We start from the raw sequence: 25,670 nt of genomic DNA on the forward strand, positions 1-25,670 counted from the left end.
CTGTTCGGCAGTGAAGTGTAGCCCTGAGCACGAGTGACAACTAGGAGGAGGTGTTTGGGTGGATATGACCAAAAATGGCCAAAGATGCCCGGGAGTTCAAAGAAGATATACCAAAGAGAAATGCGTCAATCAAGATAGCATGCCCAGATGGTAGACTTTGGGTCATATTTTGGGACATTTCAAAGTAGCCTGTTTGTAATGGTGCCAGACACATTCCCCAGACACATGAAATTGTGGGAGATAGATGAGACACCTTGCTTCTGATTAGTGAGCAAATGCTCTAACCACGTGCACCTCATTTTTATTGGAGACTGCTCGTCTCATTGCTCCTTGGGCCCCACTTTTGACCAGAGCAGGGGTATAAAAGCACAGGGAATGGGAGTTCTGGGGGGGGGGGTGCTTTTATTCCTGTTGCTCTGGTTCCTGCTACTGCTGCTGCTCCACTTCCCTCTTTCTGCCGTGCCACCAGACCCAAGGATTTGGGTAACTATGGACCTCTTTAGACTTTTAGACTTCGGAGCTTAAGGTGTTTTCTGAAAGTAGAACTTAGAATTATTTCTGAGTTGAGGACTTAGAGGGCTTTCTAAGCTTGAGACTTGGAGGTTATTTCTGAGGGGATTTGGAATCCCATCTTCAGAGGTGGCAAATGGAATTATTTCCAGGTCTTGGGTTTTCCGTTCACTCTAACTCCTATCTCTGTTCTTCATATGCCTAGAGGAACTTAGTAATGCTTTAGCTTTTGTATTCAAGTAAGAAGCAGGATGAGGTAATGGGAGGGTTAACACTTAGTTTAGGTTGTTTTAGTTTAGCTTTGAACCACAAGTAGTAAACAAGAGTAAGTTGGAAAGAGGAGTCATAACAATGTTAGAAGCTCAAGCTGTTATCTTATTGGCCAAGTTCATAGCACCAGTTTTGGCAATTGCAATTCTTTTGATTTATCTTTTCTTTTTGTTGCATTCTCTTTCCCTGTAATTATAAAGAAAGTTTCTAACACTCATATAACCACCATACCACTTTCTTTATTTTGTATTTTTCCAAAATAAAGCCTTGAATAGATTTCAAGCTACACTTTTGTCTGCAGTGATGTTTGTCTATTGGGATCAGCTTGGTTACCCACTGGGGTGCTGCGGACCCATTTAGTGCAGGTTCTGAGGTTAAACGGGACCGAATTTACAGCTGCTACCTCGAATAACCAGTGGAAAGGCATCAGGGCCTGTAACCCCCAGTTGGCAGTTACTGCCTGCTGCTGCTTACTTGAGGTGGGATTTAGATTTAGGCATGTACAACTCGGCTGGTGGAAGTGGACCTCACTGCCCCCTCCTCCTCACAGTAGCCCCTCCAGCCACCAGAAAATAGTACACAGAGTATTGGGGAACCTTGGTGAATGGAGTGAGCTGCGGTCCATGAGGAAGACCGCCTCTACTGTGAGCAGAGCCCTTCCATCAACAAAAGGCAGATCCTTGTCCTGTAACAGCATCCTGTACAAGCCATTGTATTCAAAAAATTACATAGGGGGCTCCTTCACATGGGGCTTTTATCCTGCTATGGAGATTGCTTACTCACAGAAGTTTGTGGGTACTGTACATGATGCAACCCTCCTCCAAGGAACCTCCCACTTTTTATGAGCTCTATTGCATTGTTTTCCATGATGATGAAAGTCCGGCATTTTCCCTCCTCCCACCATGGAGTCGATATAAATGAGGGTATACTGTTTAAAGTCGCTTTTATTGCAAATAAAACAACAACAACACTTAGTGGCTTTGTGATGAAATACATAGAAGTTTAGGGGGGGGGGTTAAAGCCAAGTGGAAAAGTCCTGATCTAATCCCACAAAGATTCCGGAAGCAGAAGCCCCGGTAAATTGCAGGATTTTTAGCTTTGTGTGATGAAGCCCAGGGCCGGACTAGGTATTCAGCATTTTCTCAGTCTTACATCACTGCTTATGGGAAGCGAGGAAATACAGCCTGTTGGAACTTCAGGACATAGGTGAATTCTAACTTCTACTGGGTATTATAAAGGGAACTAAACTCATGGTTGCTGTTTTCAGCAGCAGCTGGGTATTTGGCACAATGTCCAGTTTAGCCCTTAGCTTGAAAGAGCCACATGTCAACCATGTCACAGCCTGGTCCTCAGAACACAGCAATTAAGTTTGAATGCAACCAAAATCCCCTTCTTTCTATATATTCAGAACGTTTGATAAACAGCTGTAGTTAAAATTTTCAGAGCACTTTGTATCCAAGTCTAAATTCCAGCATAGGAATGACACTACTATTTAAAAGAACTCAAACATTTCAAAGGCACACAGTAGAAGAAGAAGAAGAAGAAGAAGAAGAAGAAGAAGAAGAAGAAGAAGAAGAAGAAGAATGTAATTGTGACTATTACAATCCCAGAGGCAAGTTAATAGGCTCTGATTGCTTCTGACTCAGGGTAAAGGAGAAAAGATCAAAATAGAGATTTCTCTATTTCACACACATATAAAAAGTGCTCTTTGACCCTTAATTGTGATTCTGCCAACTACCGAATGCCAGTGATGGGAATGTTTTCTAAGAGTTTATCTAAAATGTCTGAAGAATCACTTTGAGTAGTATAGAACAATATATACCACACATAGGACACACTGTATTTTGACCAGGGGGAAATTATCAACATACTGGGCATAATAAAGGGCTGGAGGAGAAAAGAGATCCTTTGCCCTTGGCTTTCTCCTTCATTGGAGTATTTGATTCATGCTAGAACCATCAACTCCCCCCACCACTGACCTTTTTACAACATACATTCACTGTCTATGTCCCCGATTAAACAAAGCTAGCTTGGATGCAAGCTGCAAGTAGCAGCTGGACTGCAAAAATACCAGGAAAGAGAAGATGGTTGCATAAAACAAGCTATATCTTAAAAGTGGTGATGAGCGTACTTATACCAGAAATAGTAATTTAAGGTGCAGTCCTATGCATGTTTAGACAGAAAAAAAGTCCTACAATTCCCAGCATGCCCCAGCCAGCAGCGCTGGCTGGGTCATGCTGGGAGTTGTAGGACTTTTTTCTGTCTAAACATGCATAGGATTGTGCCCTTACTCATCAAGTTATGAATTCCTCCATCCAATCTCAGATTAAAGTTCTCCATTGTTCTGAGAACTCATTGTGCACACTGTTTGCACATGTACTTCTTGGGGAACTGTAATATGGCACCATGCTATACATCACAATGTCATGGGGCACTATCTTATGCTCCACGTCCTCGTGGGCTGATGTAACAGGTCCTAATGTTTATCCTACAGTCGGTATGGAGCCGCAGGAGCTGGTGCAAACACCTGTGATGCAGGTATTTATTTATTTATTTATTTATTTATTTATTATATTTATATCCAGCCTTTTTTCCTCCAAGGAACTCAAGGCGGTGTACATACTCCTTGTCCTCTCCATTTTATCCTCACAACAACAACCCTGTGAGGTGGGTTGGGCTGAGAGTCTGTGACTGGCCCAAAGTCACCCAGTGAGCTTCCATGGCCGAGTGGGGACTAGAACCCGGATCTCCTGACTCCCAGTCCAGCACTCTAGCCACTACACCACACTGGCTGCAAAAGAGTTGCTTCCATCAGCCGAAGCCCAGATCTCCCCCTCACCTACCAGCCACCCTGAACTGAACTGCTCCCCCCCCCACCTTCTTCTCCTCTTTGGATTCCCTTCCCAGCATCCCCTCACAGTGCCACCCACCAGCATCCAGCTCTAAAGTAAATGTTTACTTACCAAATAAGTTAAAAAAAAAAAATCCAACTGATACTTGAGATAAATGGTCTCGGTTGACTAGCTGGATACAGAAAGGAAATAAAGCCCCAACTGGGAAGAAAAAATATTGAACAAGGGACGGATACTAACCTATGTTGCTGTTCTTCAAACTTAATTCATTTGTTGAAGGATTTCATACCAAACTTTCACACAGATTGGTTTGGGAAACAGTAACTAAAGGGTTAAGCAACATCGTTCCACAAACATGAGCATTGCAAATGGGATGTTTGCATTTCCCCAGCTAGGGCCATGGTGTTTGGCATCCAAGTCCTGTAATCCCCAACATCCCTATAATCCCTAACATTACATTCCCTTTCAAAAGACCACAGTAGCTATGCAATTTCCAGCTAACAGCATCAAATGGAACTTCAGAGATATCTGCGTAGCCCACAGTAACTCTTAGGTGAGGCTGCAATATTCTGATTCTTAAGAGTGCTGTTAACATCAGGAAGACTCCCATAAAAGATGCAAGGTGGCTGTGCATTCTTTCAGTTCTGCAAACTGAGCAAATCTCCACCTTGGGGAAGTGAAGGCTTCTCTCCAAGGCCAGAATAGAGCATGTGAGGATTCTATGCTGGATTGGTTCCCCATAGCAATTTAATCTGGAATTGTCATTCTTTGTGCAGTCATTTTTTTATGGAGAATCCAAAGGATGTCATTGACAAAACATTGCTTACTGTTGTCTCCCCCTGGATTTTTTCAGCATTGGTTTGTCGTGATTTATTTTTAGTGAGTGGGAAAGCATTGATAGCCTGTTGTCCTGCTCTAGCTGGGCCTGACTGTGTTAGACAATAAAGGGGCAAATCCAACAGGTGAGTCAATTAGATAGGCAAATAGTCAAGCACAGTATGCTCAGGCAAGTAGGTGGCTTCCAGGTGAAAAGTCAGAGGCACAGCACAGGTCCAAATACAGGGCAGTAGTCAAGCAGAAACACAGCCCCAAAAGCAGAGTCAAGCAGAAGTCCAGTTGTCAGTAGAATGAACATTCAGCCACAAGGCAAGGCCATGGATACAGGACACTGAAGGTAAGATGTTGTTTCCAGGAGCTAGTCAGTTGTCACCAAAGGCTTATACAGCCACAGCTTCCAGACCAGCACCAACACCCCCAGGCTCAGCTGCTCTGGCAACAGTCCTACTCATAAGGAGGGTCTTGCTCCTGAGGAGTCCTTTCTTCTTGAGGAGCCCACCTTTCTAACTGAGCACTCCTTCTCAAAGGAACCCTACTGTTCTGCCTCTTGAGACAACGATGCTCTAGGAGGCTAAGTGGTTGCCCAGCCTCTGCCTCAGAGGTGGAGTTCCCCTCCTCCTGTGGGGATGGACCTGCTGCAGTCATCTCCCCGGAGACTCCCCGGGTTTCCTGACGTGGGTGATTACTGCGGTGTTAAGACTTTGCCCCTGTCGGAAATGGTATTTTTTAAAAGCCCAGATCAATCTAGTCCTGAACTGGATGTTCAGACCTGCATAAATTTAGTGGTTTTGGAGAGTTTGGTGGAAGGAAAAAACCCTCCCAAAGACTGGGAGGGAGGCTCAAGCACGGCATCAGGGGTTGGCATGGGTGGGCAACTGCCAAGAGCACCGAGGCTCAGAAGGGCCCATCCCTGCCTCTGAGCCTGCCACAACTGCCACCATCCTCCTCTTCTCTCCTTCTCCAGCTAGCCGAGTTTGCAGGCCTTGTGGGCGTGGCACACCATTTTAAAATAAACATTTTTAGTGTATTTATTTATTTATTTGGTTTGATTTGTACCTTGCCTTTCTACCAAAAAAGTGGCACTCTAAGCATCTTATGGGCACAGTTAAATTTGATTAAAACAATGCTTTAAAGTACAATAAAAGCATAACAATTACCGGGGAGGGGGGTTTAAAAAGAACACCCAACCCCAAAGACCTACTTATATGACAAAGACATTCTTGAATAAAGCAGTCTTTGCCAGCTGGTGGGAAAACATCAGAGAAGGGATGAACATAGCCTCCATTGGGGTGGCTACATTTTGAGTAGCAGCAACCTGAACTTTTGCAGGGCCACAGCCAATGAGGACACAAGGTGGTCCTTATATCACTCCCATACACTCATTGGCCATGTACTCCCCTCCCCCAAATCTGATTGGTTCAGATCACTGCTATTCAAACCATACGTTAAAAAAAAAATTAAAAATAGAGCACTGCAGGGCTGTGCAGCACTTTGCCAGTGGGACCAGCCAGGTAAGGAGGAGGAGAAACTGTTGCCCTTTGCTGTCAGGTAAAAAACACCCAGAGAGAGGACTGGCTGGCAGGATGGTCCAAGTGGTGTGCAATGGGGGGGTGCATGGCAGCACTACACCAAGGGTCTACTGGAGTCTAGCACCAGCCCTGAGGAGGTGAATATTTGGGGGGGGGGGTGAAATTTGGGATGGGCATACTTTTTCACATACATTTTTAGGAGTTAGCAAGCATCTCTTTTTCCCCTTCACTTAAAAACAAAGCAAAAGCATAATTGCAAGCAACCACTTGGCATGTAGCATGGCAGCCATGCTGTTGTTCCTGTGCAAATGGAGGCAGAAAGCCCCATGGCAACTATGCTACATAACCATGTAGCACAGTTCCCATGGGGCATGGCCCCTATTTGCATAGGAATGGTAACACAGCTGCCAGGCTCTGCACTAAGCTATTGCTTGAAGCAACCGTTTTGTTTTTCAAGTGGAAGGAGGGGGGGAGAAGCTACCTCATAAAAATGTAGGTAAAAAAAGATTTTTGAAAAATACAATTGCTCTCAAAGTCACAGAACTTCTCCCCCCACAAAGGGGCTGGCGGGGGAGGGGGGGAGACTTCTAGTTCAGCACTAGATCAAATATTGTGACCTACCAGAGTTGCCAAATGTATCATGAGAGTTGTCATCCACTTTTGACATTCTGATTACACTCTGTCTGTGAAATGAGGAGAAAATGAGAATGGCAGGGAAGGAATTGAGAAATGAGGACATCAGAGAATTTGCATGCAACAAAAGTGGCAGAGGCAATGCTTTGAACTTGCACATTATCATGTTCTATTGTCTAGGATGCCACAATCCGACTCAAAATGTTATGTCACGCAGGCTCTCATCTCTTTATTCTTATGCTCTTAATATCACTGCAAACTAGCTGGAAGGCCTCACATATAAAACAATGGAGTGCTGTGAGAGTTTCCTCTTCATGTGCTTTAAAAGTCATCACACTGGGGAAAGGAGGATTTCCACTGATAGCCAGGAACCTATTTATGCTTTCAGAGTGTCAGATTAATTTACTAGTTCTGCTTCAAAAGGGTTTTGGGGATACATAGCAAATCCATTCCACTCTGCTAAAATCCAGGGTGGTGTATGAAATATGGAAGGGATTCCAGTATTCATTCCAGGCATATGCAAAGCAGCCTTTTTGACACATGCCTGGAGGACTCTGTTGTGATGTGTTTTGGTGATATCACCTCTCCCTTGTCATGCTTTGTGAGACAAGGTTTAATATGACCTGGGGAGACCCAGTGACAGCTAGAGCCTCCAAGACTCTACAGGTCTCAAATGTCTTCCATCAGTCAAGTCCAGTGGGTGAATCCCACAGAAAATATCCTGTTCATCTAAAGGTGCTCACCTAAGGACTTCATATAAGGGTGTAGCAGGTGCTTACATGCCTTCTGCTACCAAGCAATTCCATTGAAACATAATATCAAGCCACTCTCGGCCAAAACAAAAAGAAGGAAATTTAGATTGATTTGTAACCATCTGTAAATCACTGCCTTGTTGTGGCGAAGGGGCTTGCGTAACTCAGTGAAGCCATAAGCTATGCTGTGCAGGGCCACCCAAGACGGACAGGTCATGGTGGAGAGTTCTGACAAAATGTGGTCCACTGGAGAAGGAGATGGCAACCCACTATTCTTGCCAATAAAACCCCATGGAACATATCACAAGGCTAAAAGATGCCGGAAGATGAGCCCCTCAGGTCGGAAGGTATCCAATATACTACTGGGGAAGAGCAGAGGGAATTTCCAAGTAGCTCCAGAAAGAGTGAAGCGGCTGGGCCAACGCCGAAAGGACACTCAGCTGTGGATGTGTCTGGTGGTGAAAAGAAAATCCAATGCTGTAAAGAACAATATTGTTTCAGAACCTGGAATGTCAGATCAATGACTCAAGGTAAGCTGGAGGTGGTCAAACATGAGATGGCAAGATTGAACATCGACATCTTGGGAATCAGTGAACTAAAATGGACAAGCATGGGCGAATTTAATTCAGGTGACCATCATATTTACTACTGTGGGCAAGAATCCCTTAGAAGAAATGGAGTAGCACTCATAGTCAACAAAAGGTTGGGAAAAGCAGTACTGGGGTACAATCTCAAAAACAACAGAATGATCTCAGTACGAATCCAAGGCAAACCATTCAACATCACAGTAATTCAAGTCTATGCCCCAACCACTGAGGCCGAAGAAGCTGAGGTTGATCGGTTCTGTGAAGACCTACAACACCTTCTAGAACTAACACCAAAAAAAGATGTCCTCTTCATCATAGGGGATTGGAATGCCAAAGTAGGAAGTCAAGAAATCACTGGGATAACATGTCGGAATTAAGATTGCCGGGAGAATTATCAACAACCTCAGATACGCAGATGATACCACCCTAATGGCAGAAAGGGAAGAGGATCTAAAGAGCCTCTTGTTGAGGGTGAAAGTGGAGAGTGCAAAAGCTGGTTTGAAACTCAACATTAAAAAAACGAAGATCATGGCATCTGGCCCCATCACTTCCTGGCATATAGAAGGGGAAGAAATGGAAGCAGTGACAGATTTTACTTTCTTGGGCTCCAAGATCACCACAGACAGTGACTGTAGCCATTAAATTAAAAGACGCTTGCTCCTTGGGAGGAAAGCTATGGCACACCTAGACAGCATCGTAAGAAGCAGAGACATCACCTTGCTGACAAAGGTCCATATAATCAAAGCTATGATTTTCCCAGTAGTAATGTATGGCTGTGAGAGCTGGACTATAAGGAAGGCTGAGCGCTGAAGAATTGATGCTTTCGAACTGTGGTGCTGGAGAAGACTCTTACGAGTCCCCTGGACTGCAAGGAGGTCAAATCAGTCCATCCTAAAGGAAATCAACCCTGAGTGCTCATTGGAAGGACAGATACTGAAGCTGAAGCTCAAATACTTTGGCCACCTAATGCGAAGAGAAAACTCCCTGGAAAAGACCCTGATGCTGGGAAAGATTGAAGGCAAAAGGAGAAGGGGACGGCAGAGGATGAGATGGCTAGATAGCATCACCGATGCAATGAATATGAACTTCAGCACACTCCGGGAGACAGCGGAGGACAGGAAGGCCTGGCGTGCTATGGTCCATGCGGTCACGAAGAGTTGGACACGACTTAACGACTGAACAACTACGTAAATGTTAGGTGAGCTAACAACATATGTAACTGGTGTGGGAGGATTCAAGTTCTGTTGCTTACTTTCCCAATGAATATCACCCATAGGCCTTGAGATAACATTTTCTGTAAAGCAAAGTATTTATTAAGTACTCTTTTATCTTTCTTGAAAATCTCTGCCTGAGAGCCAGTGACTTGGTTCACACATAATACTAACCCCTGGTTTATTTAACCCATGGATTGTTGAATTCTGACTTGTCAAGATGTGCACACCTAGATGCGCTAACAAACCATAGTTTGTTAACCATGAACCACCGAGAAAGAGAACCCATGATTTATTGTTGGGTTGTGAACTCTGGGTTTTTTAAACCATGAGTTTTTATTACATGTGAACTCAGAATTGTGGGCTGTTCATGGGTTGTTTTGCCAGGCTACAGAAGTGGTGGGCAAGAGTGATTTAAAAAAGCCCAGCCACTCTACATGCCAGTACTCCAGCGCTGAAAAGGCATTTGGCATACAGGAAGTGAGCAGGCGAAGGAGGAGGGAAACAAACCATGGTTTGTTTGATCATCTACCAGACAAACCCTGGGTAGGGGAACAAACCATGGGTTAACCAAAGGTTAAATAAACCATTGGTTAGTGTTATGTGTGAACCGGGTCACAGTGTCCCATTCTTGCCACCACTATTGTGCAGATTTAATTCCAATCTTACCAGTGAGGCTAAGGAGCTATCCACCAGGTTAAGGTTAAGAAATCAACCCTGAGTGCTCATTGCAAGGACAGATACTGAAGGTGCCAGGGCAGCTGTGGAGCCAAGAACTCACGTCAGCTAGGCAGCTGCGAAGGATGAGGTGTTGTGCTAGCAACAGCTAGACAGCAACTGAATAATTTTATATCTGACACATGCATCAATTTATGGTCCTTACTCCCAAGCAGGCCTCAGCAATGGAAGGTCTTATGATGCCAGATAGGTACTGTGCCTTCTAGTCTGAGCTTCCGTTTGGACTCATGCCATGTCTGCTCCTGGGGTCCTGGAAGGTGATCCAGGCCAGTCTGGAGCTGTAGTGTTACCAGTCAGGGAACATCAAGTCCCCCCAATTCTGCATATTCCTCAAGAGGTGCTTCTTAGAGAGTGGTTCGTCAGTGTCTGCTGCTTCCTCGTGATCTCTATATAGGATATTTTATTTTTATTTATTGATATGATTTATACCTCACTCTTCAACAGGGCAACGTACAAAATGGGATAGACTTGTCAAGAAGCCTTCTTCCTCTGAGGATATCCAATTCCAGACTGGTCCTGTCAGGAATGTGGTGGGGCTATACTGGTGAATGGATGTAGTATAGTGGCTACAGGGTTGGAGCAAGAAGACCTGAGATCAAAGTAGTGTGCAAGCTTTACTATTAGGTATCTTTCCAAAATTCTTTTCACCTACCTTTTGCCCCAGGTTTGAGAGCTCTGTATTACCTGGTCTTATTTCCAAAGTGGAACTTATGCAGCAAGAATCCTCCATTGTTCTGTCCAGAATTTTTAGAGTGTTGTCATGCACACTTTGTTGATGCTTTCAGTTCATTTTCTTATCCCTAAACATGCATTAGTGATACACAAATGAGCATTGATAAAACAGTACACAAAAACTAGCTTAATGGAATTTTACATATGACAGCATCAAGATTATTTTGTGCATTGTTTTACCAATTTGCATGTGATGTTGTATGTATTGTGTAGTTGTATCTAGTAGTTCAAGATAGGGATGTCAGAGGAAGCCGTTTTGGGGGTTGAGCTGAGCAACTTTTCGCCAGCTCAGCCCCCTGGACTCTGGCTCACACATCCCTGAGCTTGCCTGACTGGTCACGCAGTGAGTTGGGCCAGCTCAAGTTTTTCCGCTTTTTTCTACATATATGTGTGCAAGTCCCAATTTGTGCACAACTGCAGATATAACTATTTATGGAAATTGCAAGTTACACAAAATCACGGTTGTAAATAGCACAATGTTGTGCAAATTACACTATTTATGCCTGCAATTTTGCACAAATTGCAATTTCTGTAAATAGTTATACCTGTGATTTTGCACAAATTGGGACTTGCACATATATGTAGAAAGTGGAAGAGTTCCCAAGTTTCAAGAACTGACCTGCCACTTGGCTCGCAGATGTGTGCAGAGTCAGGGGTACTGTGGGGCACTGGCAAGGCAAAAGCGAACAGGATTTCCTTGCGACAGCCATCTCTCGTTCAAGATTCTTTAGTGTGGCATGTTACCAAAGTGCAGGAGCACACCTAGGTATTAATGAAACACCTCACAAAAAGCATCTTGATACACCCATAGATACAATCAGATCAACACTGCTTTTTTGCAAGGCTATATCAATGCACACCAGTAATATAGAATAAAGGAAAGGAAAGGAAGAAGAACATAAGGGCAGCCCTACTGGATCAGACCAAAGGCCCATCTAGCCCAGCATCCTTCATTCCCACAGTAGCCATCCAGGTGCCTCTGGGCTCTAGGAACTGAAAGCTGTGGCAAACTGCACATGCTGCAATACTGGAATTGATTTTAGTAATTCAGAATGAGTGGAATGCAGGGCAGAGCGAACCCATGGGACAGTAAGGAACAGAATGGGAAAATTCTGCTCACCCTTATTAATTGTTTAACCCATTGCCATCAAAAGAAATAATAAAATAAAATCACAGCTTTAAAACAACAAAGTATCAATCCTGCTGAAAATACACAGGGTTAAATCCAGATTTACACTGCGCTGGTGGAAGTGGACTTCCCGCCCCCTCCTTCCCACGGCAACCCCTCCAACCTCCTGAAAATGCTACACAGAGAGTCAAGAGACCCTGCTGAATGGGGTGAACTGTGGTGTGGGGGAAGGGGGATCCCGAAAGATCAGGTAGAGGGATCTTCCATGAGCGGAGCCCTTCCTCTTGTAGAAGGTGGATCCTGGATGCAACCCACACTGTTTAATTATGAAGAGTGTTGTTCCACAAACATTCAGTAGCCAACATCCACATTATAATCCAGTACATGTGGAACAAAATAAATTTGTGGTTTGTTTGCAGCCATCACATTGAACTTGAATACAGTTTGCATGATCTCCTGGTTCTCACTACCCAACAGAAATTCCGTTGTTTTTGCTGATGACCAATTTCCATTGTCATTCAAAAACTGATGAAAGAACCTATCCTGTACATTCTCTGAATAATATATGGAGGAAACATATCACAAGAAATGCCTTCAGCTATCTCCTCCCTACAAATCCAAAGCATGAGGTACAGGGAACATTTTGATACCTTTGGGAATTGTGGAGGGCATTTGTCAGAATCTCAGCAAAGTTAAGGCCCTCCTCAAATCAAGCTGCTCCAAATTAGTGTTTTCCTGGCTTGCTCAGGCATGAAGCTCATTAAATGGCCAAGAGCAAATCATTCCTTCTCAGCCTCATCTACTGCACAGGACAAAATGAGATTGCCCCATATACCCTGGCCTGATCCGCTTGGAGGAAGACCGATGTGATAAATACAATTCACAGACTTTTCATTCTCTTTCTCATACTTCCTTTTGTGCTTTTCTGCTTTCCTTTCCTTTCATCTGCACTTACACTGCAGAGCTCCTTCTATTTTTATGGTATATTTGACTGAGAATGGCTCTTGTTCAATGATTAGTATTGTATCCATAAGGTGGGGAAATAGATGCTTCTCCTGGCTTAACTTCCATTATCTGCCAAATGACCCTTGAAAGTTAATGAGAAGAACACTCACCCTGAATCATTTCCCTTAAATGTAAAAATCATGTATTCAGATTTTTTGTACCTGTTCAAAAATAATTTGACTTCATGGGCTGATTTCATTTTGGGCTCTTAGAACTGAGTTTGCACATAATTTCAGTGCTACCATGCCTATTACAGAAAATTGTTATTTTCGCCTTGTAAAAACTGGTGCTTTGTCTTTATCGACATAAATTACTGAGTATTCTTTTTCCTTTGCTTTTTTGTATATAGCAGAGTAAAGCTGGATAGTGATTATCTGGATGTCTTCCTCCAAAAGCAGGAGAATTCTGTTTACCTTTGTTTGATGTGCAATGAGGAATAATTCATACCAACGTTTCATGTATCATCTCATCCCCAGTAAATCTGAGAAATAGTGGACATATTTAATTTTGTTATACATTGCAAGAACCTCTGAATTTATCACTACTATTGTTATGTATTTTAATACAGTAATATTAATGCACATAGAATCATAGAATTGGAAGGGATGTCAGAGTTTATCTAGTCCAACTCTCTGCCAATGCAGGAAACCCACTACTGCAGTATCCCTGATAGTTGGCCATCCAGCATCTGCTTTAAAATCTCAAATGAAGGGGAGTCTACCACCTTCTAAGACAGTGTGTTCCACTGCCAAACAGCTTGTGCCACCAGGAAGTTCTTCCAAATGTTTAGTCAAAATCCCCTTCCTTGTCATTTGAATCCATTGGTTCTGGCATTACTCTCTGGAGCAGCAGAAAACAAATTGACCCCATCATCTGTGTGACAGCTCTTCAGATATTTGAAGAACATGAACATGAGTAGAAGCCTGCTGCAGATGTCCATGTTCAGTACAGAGAGGCCAGGGATTGAGGAACCAGGGCTGGCATGTGTGATCCCATCCCTCATAGTATTACTCTGTCCTGTTCAGGCATATGCCTGTATAGGGCTATTACCTCATTGGTACTACATAAGCTGAGTTCTCTTGCTGAGGTGGTGAACCTTTGTCTAGCCTATAGCACTTCTGACTGTGGGTCGGGATTCACATGATGGAAAATATCACATCATGGAAAATATTCCTGCACATTAAAACAATAACAACAACTAGCATGCCTGGGAGAAGCACTCTAACATACCCTTCTCCCAGAGATTCCAATTTTCTGTGTGCAGGGATTTTATTTTTATTTTTGGCACAGAGGACTATTCAAGTAAGGAGAGCTGCCACTTCCCGTTTGAAGAGCTACAGCCCCAAAACACATCAGTAAGAACTAGGCCATAGTCATGTTGTCCAGGGCATAGTCTCAAGGCACATGAGGCAGCCACTCTGCTGAAGTTAAGCAGGTCTGGGCCTGGTCAGTGCTTGGAGGGGAGACCACCTGAGAACCACATGTAGCCGCCTTGAGTTCCACAATGGAAGAAAGGTAGGACATCAATGTAATAAACAAAAATAAATACTGTCAGTTTAGTGGCGCCAGCTGTTTTGGGAGGAGATGACAGAGAAGGGCAAGAGTCACAGCACACATACACACACATGAAGAGTCACAGCAAGATTTGATAAATTAAAAATAAAATTCCCCCCAACAGATGTGTATTTTAAGAAAGTTTGTTATGGTTACTTTTTATACCTCATAATTAATAGCTAGAGTTACAGATATTCCTAGGAAATGTGTTCCAAAGTGGGCGGAGAGGATGCTTTCTGCCCTCTTTCAATGGGAGACCCAGCATTTGAAACAGACTAAGGTGCATCACATGCACAACAGCTCAGAAGACATGTCAGTTATTATAAGCACAGTGGAGGCTGGTGGTTCTGATTTTGGTGGGGCTGTAAATCCATTCTGGGATTCAGTCAGAACCAGCCAGATCTCTAAAGGAGCTATCTAGGTGCTGAACCCTATCCTCAAAAGAGGTTCAGCACTTTGGAGAGATTATTTCGAGTTCTGGCTGGTTCTGACTGACACCCAGAATGGACCCACAGCCCCACCAAAATCAGAGCCACCAGCCTCCACTGTATAAGCACGGAGAAATTAATGCGTCCAGGCAAAATAGCAGCAGACTCTACCCTGATGAATGTGCACTCATATCAGTGTCTCAAATGACCCTCTGCACACATATATGCCAAGCCACTTCTCTGCAGGACTGGAACCCTGCCTTTGCGTCCCCCTCCCACCTACATTTGTTACTTTCTCCACACTTGCTACATCTCTAACGGGCTAAAATTTCGTCCCTGAGAGCCATGCTTCAAGACCTGCATGCCTACAAAAGGATATCTAAATAGGATTTGAAATCCAGCTCTCAAGTACTGAGAGCAGAATCAAACATGTACCAGTCCAAAAGGATTGCCACTGACTTTCTGTTTCACACCCACCATCAGCACTCACACTCCAGTGTTCTCCATCCCAGCTGGGGCAGGGAAAAGGTGTAACTCTTCTTCCCCGTCTCTTCCTCTGCAGTATTTGTGGGAAGAAGCATAATAGAAGGTGAATATGTGGGAAGACTAAAAATAAGGAAAAATATATAATATGTCACCTTGTTGGTTTGAAATGATTCATCCAGCTGTAGTTTTCCATAATTAATCACTGGCTGATTCAAATAATATAATGGAGTTTTATTTATATGTGAATAAGAATGTTTCCGCAAAGGACATCTAAAATCTTCTCTTTTAAGGACTAATCAGGAACCTTATTGTAAAACAAAATTCCTGTATCATTGAATTGCAGAAAAGATACAGACACACACAGTTCGCTATCTTTCCTCTGGTTCTGTTGCTAAGCAACCTGATCTTACTAAGAGATAGAACCCTGCAACTGCAGGTCGCAGCCCTGCTTTCAATTTATCCAAGGCAAAATATATGTACTCCTTTTGCTTGGAAGGTGGAATGTATACAAACCTCACAGTCCCCTGTTCTTTATGCAGTTTAAGTCTCAAAGTTTTATCTCTATCTGTCTGTGGCATTATCTCAGATATAATCAATAAGTTTGTTTCCGTTATAATGAAGAGATAGAAACTTTTCATGAAAAACCACATAGCTCAGACCATCTTTTCAACTTTTAAACTCAAAAATTATCAAATTGTAGTTGCGCTTGCAAGGCAGCATCCCTGTGGGATCTATCATGGAAGACACACTACTGCCATATGAATGATGCATACGTGTTAGAGAATTCAAGCCATCCTCTGGAGATGTGCTTTAAATGCCACTGTGATCCCTCTTTTGGTAAAGCAGGAAATATTTCTGGTCACTTGGACAGAAACTGGTGTCTAGGCAGTAAAACCCATCAATATTTATATAGCCATGTGTTGTAATCAGATGCAGTGGTGGTCTAAACTTTAAAACATTAGCTCCTTGAGGACCTGTCTTTTTTGCTCTTGTTTTTTTCAATAAAAATGAGAGTTACCATAACATAATGGCCAAGCAGCTGAGCTGTGTTCTAGAAAGTCTCTGGTTCGAATATCACCTCTACCATTAACTTAGTAATACATAGCCTGGGGACAGGCAACTGTTCTTCCTCTTAAGGTTATCAGCCAAACAAAATTATGTCCAAAAATTTGAGGGAGGTGAATGTTGATTTTTTCCACTCCCCGTCAGGTTTCTGGGCATTTTAAATTGCGTTGTGCTTGTAATACAATTAGAGTCTGAATTGAGCCAGGTTGATCTGTGATGGTTGGTTGGTTGGTTGGTTGGTTGGTCAGATCAACTCCAAGCACTCCTAGATAAAGTACACTTCTAATTCTAAATTCACCTCTAAGGGCCTAATCCTATGCATGTTTAGACAGAAAAAAGTCCTACAACTCACAGCATTCCCCAGCCAGCATGTCTAAACATGCATAGGATTGTGCCCTAATTCTTTTAGGTGAAATTCACCAGAGACTCCTCCCTAAACCAAAACTAATGCTTCCTCTTTCAGTTGCACATGTGTTTGGCAAGTAAATAAAGACCTTGAAGAACCTGAAAGAGGAAAGTAGCCCCCAACCCAGATGCAGCCCATCAGCTAGGGATTGTGAACCCATAGGTGGGACACATGCAGTTCCCCTTGCCAACTTTGTGGACACCGCTGACCCACCACTGAATTTCACACCCTGGCAGAAGCGGCAGCAGCAGCAACAAAAAGTGCTTTTATCAACAAAACAGGGTGTATGTGGAGCGTGTACTTTATTTAGATGCAAAATCATATTTCTGGAAGCCTACGGGGAGCGCGATTCTCCTTCTAAACAACCTGCACACTTCCTGCATGCCTTGCTTTTGTACAAAATTATAGGGGGGGTGCTGGTGCCAACACTTTGGCAGCAAATTTGGTGGTGGCAGCAGTTTCAGGGGGGATACAGCCCCTGGTGGGCTCCGGGGCGGGGGATTGGCCCCCTGACCCCCAGAAGTTGTTAATCCCTGCCCTAGGTACTTAACAATGCCCATATTGTTGCTGTAACAGGCTGGCGGCAAAACGAAGAAATTTACCAGTCCCCTAGAAGGCTACTGTACATGGCGAGTGGACTGTGTTTCACTTCATAGTTCATAAGTTGTGCACACCTAAGGATTAGGGAAGGGAGATGTTTTCAGTTTACATTTTAATGCAAATTTGCCTCATTTCACACTTTCAAATGAATACACAAACCAACAATTATTTATGTATTTATTTTACAATATTTGTATATCACTCCACATCCAAAGATCTTGGAACACTGAACAGCAGGCAGGATAAAAGAATAAAAACACCATAAGAAAATAATATTTTTTAAAAGAAACAGAGTTCTGACAAACCAAATGTTGATAAACCACAGCTGGTCACTCAAGGAAGATCTCCTGAAATAACAATGTCTTCAGGAGGCACCCGAAGCAACACAGCATTGGTGCCTGCCTGACCTACAAAGGCAGAGAATTCCATAGGAAGGGGGCCACCACACTGAAGGTTATTTTCCTGGTGGACTCCAGTAGGGCCACGGGTCCACGTGGAACCTCCAGGAACATGCCCTGTGATGACGTCAATGACTGTAAGGAAGAAGGCACTCTCTCAGGTATCCTGGTCCCAAGTTGTTTAGGGCTTTGTACACTAGTACTAAGTAATGATCCTGCTCTGAATTTTGCAATGGAATTCTCCCATTTAAATGTATGTATTCCAAATGTGTACATTAGAGAGAAGAGCACACAAAACAATATGTATATTAGTGAAAATGTTAAAAATACAGCATATTAGGAAAATTAATTGCAAAAATGTGGATATTATGAAAAATTCAGACAAAAATGCATGTATTAGGAGACACACACACAAAAATACCTATGGATTTTCATGCAAACTTTTTAAATATATTTTTTGTTTTATTTAATTACTGCCCAATAGCCACAGCTTTCTGGATGGTTCCCAACAATTAAAACCACAAAATACAATATAAAATTTAAAAGTTTAAAACTACAGTATAAAAGTAAAAGCAAAATAAAACCTAGCAGCAATACAGACATTGAAAATGCAATAACAGCATTTATTTAGTATTTATTTACTCTTACAATAACAGTAATTTATTTTACGTTATCAACGTTTGGGACAAACTGAAGTTAAGACTGGAAAAAATTCCCAAAGTTCAGAATGAACTGAATTTAACATTAGAAATGAGAAACTGAGAGAAAACAAAATTCATAGACTCATCTGTCCCTACGGGAAACAAAGGTTTTATATACCTGCCTTGCCTAGACATACTCTTAATCTGTATCCCCTGTTCTGAAGAAAGAACAGAAAGCTATTCTTGGTGTTTTGGAATCCTGTGGCCTTTATATATCAGAGGCTGAACATAGGGATATGCAGCCAGGTAACTGTGTTTCTACACCAGTTTTCCTTGACTGTGAAACATGAGAGGATGTAATGAAAGCTTAGTTATTGGAGCAGCTGGCAAATTAATGGTTGCCTTGTAGGCAACATCCATGCATTCTACAGGAAACCCCTTCAAGGTATCATCACTCTGTCAGGAATAATTTGATAATACTAATTATATTCTAATGTTCTGAAATGTTCTGAAAGCATGAACGTATTAATCCACCCAATAAACATGCTGCCACTCTAGGAAATGCTTTAAGTATTTTTAAGTATCACAAATACTTCTGCTCTATTCAGCAGAGCTTCTGAGAAAACTATGACATTTCTAACTACCAGCCATTCTAAGGAAAACATGGGAAAGTATTATTCCCTCTATTTCTAATTAAATCTACTCATGCTCACACAGATGTAGGCAAAACACCACCACCTAGGTGGAAGAAGAAGGTATTTGCAGGCCCCAGGTAACCCCAAGGTTTGCAGGGGTACAAAACAATTCTTAGGGCACAATCCTGTGGCAATGGCCATAAGCCTCCAGACTCCTATGCAGGGCAGGAGGAGAGGTGGAGGCCATCTTCGCCTCCCTGTCCTCCTGCCCTGCATTTTCGCTAGATGGGCTTTTTTGCCCGTCTAGTGAAAGTGTCTCAGCGGGAGAGGGAAAGAGGGTGGAAAGGCCTCGTATCCTGGCATCTCCGCTCTCCTCCTCTGCCTGCCCGCCAAAAAGCCCACTTCATCCTCCAAGGTCTTGGAGAGCAACTGGTACAGTTCTTTCCACACTGGCTGTGAGGGGGAGTGGGGGTCGGAGTTGCAGTTCCCAGCTCCAAGTTCGGAGCGCTGTCTCCAACCTTGGATCTGGGAACCCAAACTATCCTATGGCCCTTCAGACACTATTTAGGGCCCATAGGATTGTTTGCTTAAGAAAAAAAAAACCTTATGGGAGCCCCCCCCCCCCCCAAGAGCCCAATGAGGACTCAATGGCAGAGAATGTTTGGCAGGAAAACAATCTGATGACGAGATGAGACAGGGAATGGATTGGAGTGGCTGCAGAAGTAGGGCAAAGGGACTCAAAGAAAACCACCTCATTTCCTGATTTATTCGGAGAAGCAATTTTTAAAGACATCCAGTACAGTGCAGTGGTTAGTGTTGGACTGGGACTCGGGAGATCCGTGTTCTAGTCCCCACTCCGCCATGCAGTTCACTGGGTGATTTTGGGCCTAACTCTCAGCCTAACGTATCTCACAAGGTTGTTGTGAGGATAAAATTGAGAAGAGGAGGACCATGTAAGGAGCCTTAGGGCACAGTCCTGTGCATGTTTACACAGAGAAAAGGCCTGTAACTCCCAGCATGCCCCAGCCAGTAATGCATTAGGCAGGATATAGATGTAGTAATAAAAAATAAATGTCCCCAGGGTAATTACAGAAGCAACAACAAGAAGTAACACCTTAGCACGGGGTCCCAATGTGGTGCCAGTGGGGAACTCCAACGACACCCATAAATAGGGGTGTATGAAACCCCGCTTACCGGGTTCCACTGGGGGAGGAGGCGCTCCATCCCTCCCCCGGAATCCTGCCTGGCCGGCTCCGCTCCGCGGCCAAGCCGTAGAGCCGCCGGCTGGCTCTGGCCGCCCGCAGCCGGACATCCGGCCGCTGGGCAGCCCTGCAGGGACGCAAATGGTGTACGCTGGGGTTTCCCCCCCCCCGCCATGATAGGCTACGTAAATACTTACGTAGCCTATCACGGCCTCCACAGGGACACAAATGGTGTCCCTGTGTTAGCCGTGATAGGCTACATAAGTATTTACGTAGCGTATCATGGCTGACGGAGGAAGCAGCGCGGACGGGAGCAGGTAAGTGCTCCGTTTCGTGCGCCTTTCGTGGGGTGGGGGCGGCGGGCACTTCATCCCACGCGCCTTTCATGGGTTGGGGGCACGGGGGCTTCGTTCCGCGTCGGTTTTCGGGGGCCGAATGCACTGGCATTCAGCCTCACCGAGATCTGTCGCGGAATTCTCTGACATCCCTACGGGCCGTAAAACTCTCCACTCCCTGCTCCCTTCAAATATTTATTTTTAATTTAAAAACTTGAAAAATGATAGGGTGCCAGGCTCTCTTTCCTGTTCCTGAACCTGCTGCTGATCACCTGAATAGGGTTTATGTTAGTCATGCTCTCTCACACTGGAGGCATTCAAGATAAAGCTGGACAGCTATCTGTCAGGGATGCTTTGACTTGGATTCCTGCACTGAGGAATGGTCTTATAGGCCCCTTCCAACCCTACTATTCTATGATTCTATGCTTCAGTCCCATTGAAATCAATGGGACTGAAGTTGTTATGCCCTCAGTTCAAAGGTCAACATACAAAATCTACATCTGTGACATTTATTTTTAGTGTTGCTGCTGGAAAGAAAAAATTGAAACCCTACCTACACGCCTCTCAGTAAAAAGCACTTTGGAAGCCATGGGAAGGGAAGGGAAGGGAAGGGAAGGGAAGGGAAGGGAAGGGAAGGGAAGGGAAGGGAAGTTTCCTCCTGTGCAAGCACCGGGTCATTACTGACCCCTAGAGGAATGCCTGCTTACGCTGGCGTTTTCATGGCAGACTACAGCAGGGTGCCTTCCCCAGTCGTGACTACCTTTCCCCCAGCAAGCTGGGTACTCATTTTACCGAACTCGGAAGGATGGAGGGCTGAGTCAACCTGAGCCAGCTACCCCAGTCCCAGCTTCCACTGGGATCGAACTCAGGTCATGGGGAGAGTTTCGGTTGCAATACTGCCGCCTACCACTCTGCGCCACAGGAGGATCTTTGGAAGCCATAGTGCAACTCAATTACATTATGGTCAAGACTCAGACTATTCAAATTAGTCATGCAACTAAATGTATAGATTACATTAAACATGATTATCAGGAGCTCTACACTCAAGTGTCTTCAGATCATCAAATACACCACCCAACTTTAATCTGAAGTTTTATACATATTTAACTGAGAATACACCTGCTTTGAACTTATTGGGCTAATTTCATAGGCGTAGGCTGCACGGCTGTTTGGCATAACACTGAGCATGATCTAGCCAAGGTTAACTATATTGAAGCCCAATTAGTTTTAATAAGTTAAATAGCTGCGATCCTGTTCACACTTACTTGGGAGAAAGTACCACTGAACGCAGTGGGACATACATCTGGGCTGTAAATCTCTTCCACTAAAACCAAATTAAAGTCTCACCAAAACAGGAAAAAAAAAACCTTAAAATAATTAATAACTTCACCAGCAAACACCACTATAAACTACCATAGCCCCAACTCCTCTCTGAAGAGCAAAATGTATGCCATACTCAAAAACAAACTAAGTGGAGAGTGTAGATCTAAACACAGTTGTTACACAACAGTGTAACAATATTCTAAGTTTCAGAGATACTACACCAAAAATATCAATGAGCAGATGCTGAATAGGATTTCCCACCCATATACATCCTTCTGAGCTACTGATAGGATTAAAAGGCTGCGTTTGATCATGCTTTATGTTTTTTTAATGGTCTATAATCCTGTTGGTCATCAGATTGTGTGTCCAAAACTGAGTGAAGGGAGTGTGATGAATGAATGGAATTCTCTTTGGGGGGCATTTTTATTAAAGCACATGTGAGGCGCTGTGAAGCAGAATTAAAATACTGTTTGCCCCAGACAGGAATGAAACTGGTGCAGGGAGTGAACTGCAACAACTCCAAGATAGAAGATCTGCAGAATGTCTCATTGCTGCACAGCTATTAAAGTGAAAGAATGTCACTGTGGGACAAGGACCCGAACCTACAACTGCTGCATGATTAGGAAGTAGGACGCCCACAACTCATTGTACATCTGATTAGGGATGTGTGAATCAGCAAAATCCAAGTTCGCTGAGGTTCTCCAAATTCCACCTTGAAGCTCATTCTGACTGGAGTGGAGTCCATATCCGATTGCAAACTTTGTGTTATTCTTTTCACATGAAAAAGTGTGTGTATTTTCATGCACATTTGCCCGAATGTATTAATCAATTGTGCACATTTTTCAAAGGTACGCATTTTTCATGCACATTTTTTTTCAAATTACACATTTTCCTAAAGCGTGGGGGGGGGGGTGTTCCGCAAATAGCATTGTGAGCTCAGAAATGTATAGACTTCGACTGCAGATTGCATCCAGGTTTACATTCAGTTCCGGGAGGTGCAAACTGGGTAAATTCTGGTCAAAGATGAACTGAAATTAATTTCTCACACATCCCTACTTCTGATGCATTGGTAGTGATGAGCTGTGTTCAGCTTGGTGAGTCACAAGTTATGTGAGCCTGCTATAAATCCATCTTGTGGCAGAATATTTTTATTTATTTACAATTTTTGTATACCGCTCCATATCCAAAACAGATTTTGGAGCAGTGAACACAAAAAATAAAACAGTAAAGGAATAAAAAGATTAAAACACCACCTTAAAAACATGCTTTTAAAAAAACAGAATGCCAATAGAAGCTGTGACTGGGCAATTAAGGAATGCCTTCTGGAACAGTGCTGTTTTCAGGAGCTGCTGGAAACAACACAGTGTTGGTGCCTGCCTGTCCTCCAGGGGCAGGGCGTTCCAAAGAAAGGGGGCCACCACACTGAAGGCTGTTCTCTTGGTGGACTCCAATCAGGCCATAGGTCCATATGGAACCACAAGGAGCAAGCCCTTGATGACCTCAGTGACTGGGCAACTGAATATTTTCTGCTTCCTTTAATGTTCCTGTCCCAGTGGTCAAAAAAGGTTCCACAAACAGCAGCCATTCTGGTTCCTCTTTATTTTCCAGGAAAACATCCTTCAGATGCAGGTATCCTTGCTTCATGTCTAGGCACTTCAGCGGGTTCTGACCCATCTTATTGAAACCTTCTTTTACCTGTGTGTCCCAAATCCTGGAGTAATAGAGAAGTATGAGGAAATAAATAAGGCCTGTGTTCCCAGCTGCTGTCAGGTCTCTCAGGCAGTGATAATTAAACAGTCTCTCACCTCAGCAGGTACAAAACACCCACATCTTTGATGAGTGCAGGAGGAACGAAATCTTCCATGGATAGTCAATAAGAACAGCTCAGGGGTACAACAACTATACTTCTACCAATGGAATGCAAACCTGCTCAAGGTTTACACAAAGCCGGTGGCAGTTCCCTGTGTTTAAACACAGAAATGCCCAATCATGTAGAAAGAGCAGAATTCAAATTTCAAAGCCAAACAAGTGCATGGGTCAGGAGTACATAACCCTCCCCACACCTGTGGTTTACCTCTCCACAGATTCTCTCCCCAAACTATTTTCTCCTCAGCTCCAATACCGGAAGTGACCTTAGTCTGGAGAAAGCGGGGGGAGCTGTGCAAGGCAAGCTGTGGCAGGAAGAGGGTTCTATACTCCCCACCTGTGTGTCTGTTTTGATTTTATGGCTCCCCCCCCCCACTTTCTGTGTATTAAAATACTGAACTGCCACCATCACATATAGTTTGGCCTTTAGGCTGTACCACCCTAAGTTAGATGCTCTCTCAAAAACTACACATCCCAGAGTTCCTGACTTCCTGCTGTTATTTCCCATGTACAGGAAGGAGGGTGTGGCATCCAGGGTGTGGCATCTAACTAGCAGTAGGAGAGAGCAGCAAGCACCATAATATTCAGGGATGTTGATGTAGTAAAAATGTAACCTAAAAGCCATTGTATGTGTCTTAAGCAGCATGTAGTATTGTAAGAGCTGCACATGCCTAGAATGAGCAAACAGTAACCCTAAGATAAGGTTGCTAGGCAAACCGCTGGCAACCAAGTAACACGCTGGCTGAGGAATGCAAGCTAAGTGATAAACCTGTAGCGCGGAGGTTGCCCAGGATCGACTCTGCTTTTGAGCGTGAGCTCCTTTGTTGAACTGTTTGCAAACAATAAAATCGAGTTGGACCCAGCCTGAAGTTGACTCTCCTCTTTGGGGCATATTGGACTAGCCTCCAGGGGGCGAAACTAGCATTATGTGCAACATTGAGATCCAGCGGCAGTGGGAGCCAATGATGCGATAGGATTTAGAGGCCTCAGAACATATGTGAGAAAACGTGTTAGGCCTCTGGTCTCCAGCAAGCACAGGAGAACTAACACTAGATCCCAGGGTCAGGGAGGCATTGATCATTGATATATAATTAATAGTTAATAAACAAAAGACATTTTAGTTTGACATGTTGCGTTAAGGGCTTTTAATGTTCACTGACTCAAGTTCTAAAATGCTGGGAAATTATGGCTGTTATAGGCCGCACCTTAGCAGACGGATTATTTAGGCAATATGCATGTGGTATCATATCCTATGCTGTGGTTAGTTCCATTTCTTGGAGCTGGATGCCTATCAGTGTGGCAGAGTGGTGGTCCTAAGTCCCAGATTTGTCTGTGCACTGGAGTAGACACATGAAGTCTATGCAACTGAAATGATCATTTCACATTATAAGCACAGCCAATCAGCAAAAAAGACAGCCCTTTTAGCCCTTAAAATCTAAAAAGACATGACACACAAGGAAAAAAGGATGCAGAAGGAAAAGGAAACAATTAAGTAGACTGTCAGCTTGGTTGGTGGAATATCCCTGCATATTTTTCTCCATCATCCACGACTATATGTATGAAAACAGGTCCCATGGTTTCCACCACTCCACAGGGGTGCTGGTAGGGAAAGGCACCACTGGGACAAAAAGATAAAGACTCCAAACTAGTGTGCAGTACCTCCATTGCACCAGGACACCTGTTCCCTGAAAGCAGGTGGGGAAAAACCAGTGAGCAACTTATAAAACAAGAGATAGGATTTATTTAACAGGGAAGGGAAAGGGGGGGAATGCAAAACAAACATCCAGATGAAGGAAGGAGCAATCCTATGACCCCTAGACATCTTCTTGGGAACCATAGAACGCTTCAGATTCTTGGATCCAAGTTCAGAGGCAGTGCTCCAATCTTGGATCCGGGACTCTGTGCTCTGCCCCCCTCCCCTTCACAGCCAGCACAGAAAGAACCGC

This window comes from Heloderma suspectum, chromosome 5 (assembly GCF_057233095.1).
Source record: "Heloderma suspectum isolate Gila_16-S chromosome 5, 16-S_ref, whole genome shotgun sequence".
Lineage (NCBI taxonomy): Eukaryota > Metazoa > Chordata > Lepidosauria > Squamata > Helodermatidae > Heloderma > Heloderma suspectum.